We start from the raw sequence: 7,719 nt of genomic DNA, 5'->3' as shown, positions 1-7,719 counted from the left end.
CACCTACAGAGCCTTTGTCAATGGCTGTTGAAGATCCTAGAATTGGCTGAAGGACAAACTACTGGAAGAAAAAAATCTTTAAATCTTGCTAAACACTTATAAGCTATGCTGAAAAATAATATAGGCTGAAGAATACAGAAAGAAAGTGACTATGTGTCTGTCCTATTCCTACAGTCTTGCTTGCTTATTCTGTCACAGCCACAGCTGGAAATGAGATTTTGGGTTGGGTGCACCAAGGGGCTGGTCCAGGTTGTCTCCATACACGCATGAACTGTGAAGAGTTTCAGGCAGTTTTCTTAGGCCTATAGAGCTTAGAACTAAGCATAAAAGGAAGTTTTTTACCTCACTTTTCTATGTAGCTCCTGTACTTGCTTTGATGGTTATGTGGATTCTGTTACTCTGGCTTACATGAAGGATGCAAAAGATGTTTTGATTCTAAAATAGTTGGGGCTAATAAACGCAGATGGAGTGAGAATGAGGAATGGTGCTTCCTCATATAATGGAAAGCTGTTTTCAAAAACATTTCTCATTTTCTCCCTTGAAGCAGAAAAAAAAAAAGTTACACCATTTCCTGCCTTTAAATGTCCATAACGCTAATTCCATCCCCTGGCAAAAAAAATGTCTTACAGAAATTCATTCAGAAAAAAAATCTTACATATTTAATTGTCTTCTAAGAAGAGAAGAATAATCTAATAGTACTAGAAATGGGAAGACTGGTAGGAATGAGAAAGGGATGGCAATGGTTGGGTGTGAGGCACCAGGAGGGGCCAAAGGCAGGAGACTGTAAGTGAATGCTGCAAGAGTGGCAGATGCTGGTGAGAACTCGCTGGGGAGCTCACCAGGATGCCAGCACACACTGTGTGCTGCTGTTTGGGAGACAGGAAATTAAGGGCAGGGAGTGAATCCTGGTGACTCCCAGGGGTGGAGCAGGATGGACAATATAGCTGCTACCAGAAAAGGTACAAAAGACACACCCGGAGCCAGCACATGTCACCAATTCAAGAACACAGGCAATGTGATGCAGACATGAGGGCAACACCTCTCATGCTCAAAGCAATTGCAGAGTTGGACAGACATATCCTGTGTGCTGGTCAGACAGCTTGGACACAGCCCCCTGCCAATGAGGAGAAAAAGTCACCCTCCTATAGGGATTGGTGTTCAGTTTGCTGCGCTGTGGCTGCTCATCAATCATTTGGGTACATCCAGCCTCGGGACAGGAAAGCTATCTCATCTCCAGGGCACTTATCTTAGCTTCTGTGTGCTGCTCCCATTTATGGGCCATTAAACCTCCTCCTAATCAGGTGTGGAGAGCATTCTTTATACAAAGTACATCCGTATTTGCCAAGACTCAGAAAAATGTCCAGCACAACTTTTCAAATAAACCAGGAGATATTGCTGACCTGATCTGCCCCATGGAGTCAACCCATTCTGGTGAATACCATGCCTGCCTCTGAAAAACTCACTCCAGATGGGAGAGCTACGAGTGCAGTTGATGCAAACACCCAGTGTCCAATCTTTGCCTGAGATGGCCTGAAATAAAAAAAAACAGAAAAGGAGGGAACGTAAGTGTACCATGCTGAATTTCACTAAAGTGAAGGAAATGTGAGGGTATTGAAATGTGAGGGTATTGAAATGTACTTTCCTTTTTTTTTTTTTTTTTTTTTCCTGTGTGGGCTTTTGGTTTGTTTGAATTGCTGTAGAATTCAAGGGGATTCAAGGAAGCCTGGTCTTGCAGGCACAGATGGAAACAGGCTGTAGAATTGCTCCATCCCAATAAAACCTGCCCTTCACAAAGCTTTCTGAGGCATGACTAAGTTACAGCAAAGTGGGAAGCCTATGACAGTAAGGACTGCCTGAGCATGTTGAGAGGAAGAGGGTTGCTTTGATGGGAGGTTACTTTTTCGGGATGAACATGTATCTCACAGCTAATTTCTCCTGTCATCAAGGTAATAAAAAGTCACATCTGAGCATTGGCTTCAGAGATGCAGAATCCTCCCATCTCTTCCACGAGCACTCTGCAAATGCTACATCCACATATACTGCCACTGAGTCCACGCTGCTCCCATACAGACTTGTGCTCTGGCCCTGGGTTAGAACCAAACAACTGCAGCTCCACGGTGGAGCAAAAGAAGAAAATGAGAATTCATCCCTCAGTGCCTTTTGCAGCTTGTTTTGTAGTGAAAGGACCGAGACACCTCGCGCTGCAGCTGATCCTGGCTAACAAAGCTGTCTCGGTGGGGTTCGCAGGCAGTCGCTGGCCGCTCAGCAGGACAGAGCCCGAGCTCCTTTTAGCCCGGGTGGTTCAGCACAAAGGAGCCTTTCTGGCTCAGCAGCAGGCAGCCCGCGCTCTCCGCATCACGCCTCCTCTCAGGTTCCAAATACAAGGGGACAAAAGTTCTTACAAACCCCTGATTCTGTCAGTTCCCTGAACATACGCCTGAAGTGCCCTTTCTGGCGTTTAAGTGTCTTTAAATGGAAAAGGTAGAGCTCAGGATTGCACGCACCATCTCTCTTTGAGAGCCAGCGTCTGCCCAAGCCTGGCTCATCGGACACCCCCAGTGATACCCTGGGGCTGAAGGGCAGGACACTGAGCAGCACCCAGAGCCCAGGACACTGAGCATCCCTGAACAGCCCTGAACTGCAGCACAGAGAGCCCAGGGCACTGAGCATCCCTGAACTGCAGCACACAGAGCTCAGGGCACTGAGCATCCCTGAACTGCAGCACAGAGAGCCCAGGGCACTGAGCATCCCTGAACTGCAGCACCCAGAGCTCAGGGCACTGAGCATCCCTGAACAGCCCTGAACTGCAGCAGCACAGGGAGCCCAGGGCACTGAGCATCCCTGAACATCCCTGAACTGCAGCAAAGAGAGCTCAGGGCACTGAGCATCCCTGAACAGCCCTGAACTGCAGCAGCACCCAGAGCCCAGGGCACTGAGCATCCCTGAACATCCCTGAACTGCAGCACAGAGAGCTCAGGGCACTGAGCATCGCTGAACAGCCCTGAACTGCAGCAGCACAGAGAGCTCTGGGCACTGAGCATCCATGAACTGCAGCACACAGAGCTCAGGGCACTGAGCATCGCTGAACAGCCCTGAACTGCAGCAGCACAGAGAGCTCTGGGCACTGAGCATCCATGAACTGCAGCACACAGAGCTCAGGGCACTGAGCATCCCTGAACTGCAGCACACAGAGCTCTGGGCACTGAGCATCCCTGAACTGCAGCACCCAGAGCTCAGGGCACTGAGCATCCCTGAACTGCAGCACACAGAACTCAGGGCACTGAGCATCCCTGAACTGCAGCACCCAGAGCTCAGGGCACTGAGCATCCCTGAACTGCAGCACCCAGAGCTCAGGGCACTGAGCATCCCTGAACTGCAGCACACAGAACTCAGGGCACTGAGCATCCCTGAACTGCAGCACACAGAGCTCTGGGCATTGAGCATCCCTGAACTGCAGCAGCACAGAGAGCTCAGGGCACTGAGCATCCCTGAACAGCCCTGAACTGCAGCAGCACGCAGAGTTCAGGGCACTGAGCATCCCTGAACTGCAGCACACAGAGCTCAGGGCACTGAGCATCGCTGAACAGCCCTGAACTGCAGCAGCACAGAGAGCTCAGGGCACTGAGCATCCCTGAACTGCAGCACACAGAGCTCAGGGCACTGAGCATCCCTGAACTGCAGCAGCACAGAGAGCCCAGGGCACTGAGCATCCCTGAACTGCAGCACAGAGAACTCAGGGCACTGAGCATCCCTGAACTGCAGCACACAGAGCTCAGGGCACTGAGCATCCCTGAACTGCAGCACAGATTGCTCAGGGCACTGAGCATCCCTGAACATCCCTGAACTGCAGCACACAGAGCTCAGGGCACTGAGCATCCCTGAACTGCAGCACACAGAGCTCAGGGCACCGAGCAGCTGCCACGAAGGGTGAGCAGGGGGTCCTCCATGCCAAAGGGAGGGTATCACAGCAACCAAAAGCTCAGCCATATTGTAAAGGGATTAGAAGTGTATAGATGGCAAGAAGGATTTTCATAACAAAAGCCTAAATAGATGCAACTTTGCAAGCAACAGTAGCTCCCTGCTTTATGGAAAAGTTACACTAGTTACAAAGAAGGTGCAGGAAGAAGTCTTATCCCACCCTGCCAGCTGCTGTGGGGCTTGCAGCATCCTCAGAAACAGCCCAGATCCACTGGTCCAGGGCAAGGAGCCGTCCCTAGGTAGAGGTAAAACAGAAAGTGTTGTCCTAGCTACCCGATTCATGTGAATGAGTAGTCAATTCAGACTGCTCAGAAAGAAATACTCAGATTTTGGAAATTTTTCCCCCTTTTTTTTTTGTTTCTGTTTCTTTTGCTGTTGATTTTGCTTTTGTTTTTGTTTATTTGTTTTGTGTATAATTTACCATTTTGATAAAATATTCATGTTTTCTTTGAGGTTTAGCCTGGCTGTGGGTAACTTTGATACCCAGCTACACAACTGTCAAGACCTAAGTGGGCAACAGCTCTAGAAGCAGCTGGGTAAAATAAGAAGGCAACTCCAATATCAGCAGTTTTACTTCTGGGAACAAAGATGCCAAAGCATCTGTGCCTGTATAGGGCTGAACAACTTTCTACTGAAGTTCTTTCTGTTTGCCTCTATCAAGCTGTCTTAGGAAATGCAAGGGCAGGGAGCCACTGCTTGCTCACTCAGTGCTATAGCTCAGGGGGAAAAAAAGCACCCTGATTTCTTCAGTCTGGTTGGCTGTGTGGGAAACAAGACTCTTATCTGCTAGCAACAGAGGAAATGCTGTCTGCAGCCAACTGCTCCCAGCACATGGCCCTGAGCCCTGCCTTTACTCCTGTTGCTAACCTGGGCCATGCCCTTCTACCCCACTGCTGAGGCTGGGCCACTGTTTGGAAAAAAGAAATACACATAGGAAGAAGCAAACATTGCTGAAGGAAAGGATAACAGATCAGTGCCCTAGAAACTGTTTTTATACCATGAATTATTTGTGAGGAAGTGTGTGACTTGGAGCAGAAATCCATTCTTCAGTGAGTGTCATCTGTCCAGGCTCCCCACGAAGGGCACTTTTGCTTTCTAATATTTTTGGACAAGAGAGTCAGTTTAGGAGGCAGCCAAGGGTGAGAACTCCTTGGAAATTAGACACAGTAGTACTATTATTTAAATCTCTCACCCATCTCTTTACCACAGTTGGATGGAAATCCAACCTCTGCTTCTCATTCCAGTTTCAAAACAGGTACATTAGCTGAGTCTGATCCAAGTATTAGTAGAAGTACTAGCATCTGTTGTTGCTTCTATCAATCTTCATAAAGGATCTTTTGCCTGTCCTTGAAGGCAGCTGACAGTGAAACTGTTTCCAGCACTGAAAATGGTGTCCTCTCCATTTCATGGTTCTGGGTCACATTCCTGCACTTGTCAGATGATGACCCAGAAGAGGTAGCAGCCAGATCAGTCAGTCTCCTCTGGCCCCTGGGGTCAGCCAGGGATAAGGTTTGACTGGCTGCTATGAAAAATTTATTGGAAGGCATGTGGTTAAGCTGACATCTCCGGTCACTTGTGGGATTTCATGGCACAGCACGTCAGGTTGCATTTCTTCTTGCTGCTCTTCTCCTGTGCTGGTATCTCCCTGGCTTTTGTGAGCCCTCACAAACAAGATTTCAGCTGTGGACATGCACAGACTAAACCATATCATGTGTTTTATCCTGTGTATCTTGCTGGAGGCCCAGTTGCTGTGCTCAGTAAGCTCTGGTGAAAGGTGCTAGCTGCATTCTCAGGCTATGATTAAGTGAGATTTCATTAAGAATTTATATTATTTCTAACAAGGTAAAAAAAGTCCTTTTTCATCATCTAAGATTTAATTCTCTCCTTCAAGTCAGCCAGTCAAGACACTTCCACCAGGGTGCTGAGTCACACAGCTGAAGATGGTACCACCTTGGCCTTGCAGGAATGAGTGTGATATCATCTGGGTTTTGAGCCCTGAGCTGAAACAGCACCCGTGGCATACTGACAGCTGAGTCACTGAGACAGACAGAGGGGAAGAGCCTTGGACACAGCAAACACTCTCAGCAGTCCAGTCCAAAGCCTTGAGCCTGAAAGACAACACACACAGCTCCTTCCAGCAGCTCCTGTAAAAGCTGGCTTAAACCTGCAGTTTTTTCATTCTCATAGATAAATGTGGGCTGTGGGTATGGCAGAGCAGTATTTGGTATAAATCAGTTAACTGAAACTCAGCCAACTTGTGTCAGGGCTGAAATAAACCTGAAAGGTTTCATCACAAATATTTTATTTTTATCTCAGCAATGCTAAAATAATTAAAAGGAGAACAAGTCTCAACACCAAAGAAAACAGCTTCTCTTCCAGAGAGACTGCTCCCAGGCACAGGACAGGCTGGCAGGACGGCAAGGCACAGCCATGAGGAGTCTGAGGGATGCTGCCAGGTGCCCTGCAGGCAAGGGCTTGTTCCTGGCTCTGCTACCCTCCCCTCATCAGCACTTTGCTCAAGCATCCCCCTCTTCTGCTCCTCACTGCACGTGGCTTTGGCTAGCTCTTCCCTAACAAGCAAGGAGGTACCAGCTCCTCTCCCTCCGAGCTCCTGTCTCCAGAAGTGGATTAAACTTGAAGAAATGAAGGGGTTATCCATTTCAAAGTGCCCCAGCCACAAACAACAGGTGAAAAGGCCTCAAAGGATTGCTCACCATGCCACCACGTGGAGGAGGTAAGTTTTTACAGTACTCTTGAGGGAGGAGTTGTAGTCCCCACACACGCTGCTAGCTGCAAAAACCCAGCATGGATAAAGGAACGTCATTTTCCTTTACTCCTCTCTGCCTGGGTGACAGGTATCTGATGTGCTGGTATCTCTCATCACTGGAGTAAAGAGCAATTTCCATTCTGTGAGCTGACTGACATGCACTAGGAGGAAGTGACCTGTACCCCAGGAGTGCACACTTCTCTCATTTTACAATGGAAGGAGCCTGAAAACCTTCCTTGAAGAACAATATCTGAAATTAGGCAAGGGTATAGTAGGTAAGACATGTCTGAGGGGGAACACAGATCATGAAGAGTCCATGCAGCAGTGTCTGGTGGCTGTGAATCCCCCAGGATGTCACATTCCTGACCTTCCCACCAGCAGCGGTGTGTAAGCTATTAACTGTTTGCCATGGCAAGCTGCTGGGCTGAGAGACGCTGAACAAATCTGATTCAGCTCAGTGTGAGCTCATTCAGCTCAGGCTGGCAGAGACATGTCCTCTCCACAGACCTGATGCTCACAGGGACAGCCAAAAACCCTTCCAGAGCTACAGCCCTTCCAGGCTTCCATTTACCATCTCTGTGTATTTTAGAGGAGAAACTCTGCCTGAGGCACCTCTCAGCAGGGCTTATCTGAAAGCAGGATGTCAGGGACTTGGGTCATGCCCTCTTGGAAAAGTGGAGAGCCCCTTGAGAAGATTATCCTGCAGATCTGGTCTCACTCACTGCTCAACTGGCACAGCTGCCTTGCCTTCCCCACAGGAAGCCTTTCCACTAAAAGAGAAAACTCAGTTCTTCTTTCTAGATTCCACAGGGTACAAGACAAATCCCTCTGCAGGGAAAAAACAGGGAAATAGAGTGTGCAAGTTTAGTTTTGCTGACAGCTTTTGCAGGCACCTGACATCAATTGCACACCTCTGTCCTGCCCGCAGCTGCTGCTGGAAGTTTTTTGCCATTCCCATATCTGTCCTGGAATAA

Source organism: Catharus ustulatus, chromosome 4 (assembly GCF_009819885.2).
Source record: "Catharus ustulatus isolate bCatUst1 chromosome 4, bCatUst1.pri.v2, whole genome shotgun sequence".
NCBI classification, from domain to species: domain Eukaryota; kingdom Metazoa; phylum Chordata; class Aves; order Passeriformes; family Turdidae; genus Catharus; species Catharus ustulatus.
Note: the sequence above shows the minus strand (reverse complement) of the source record.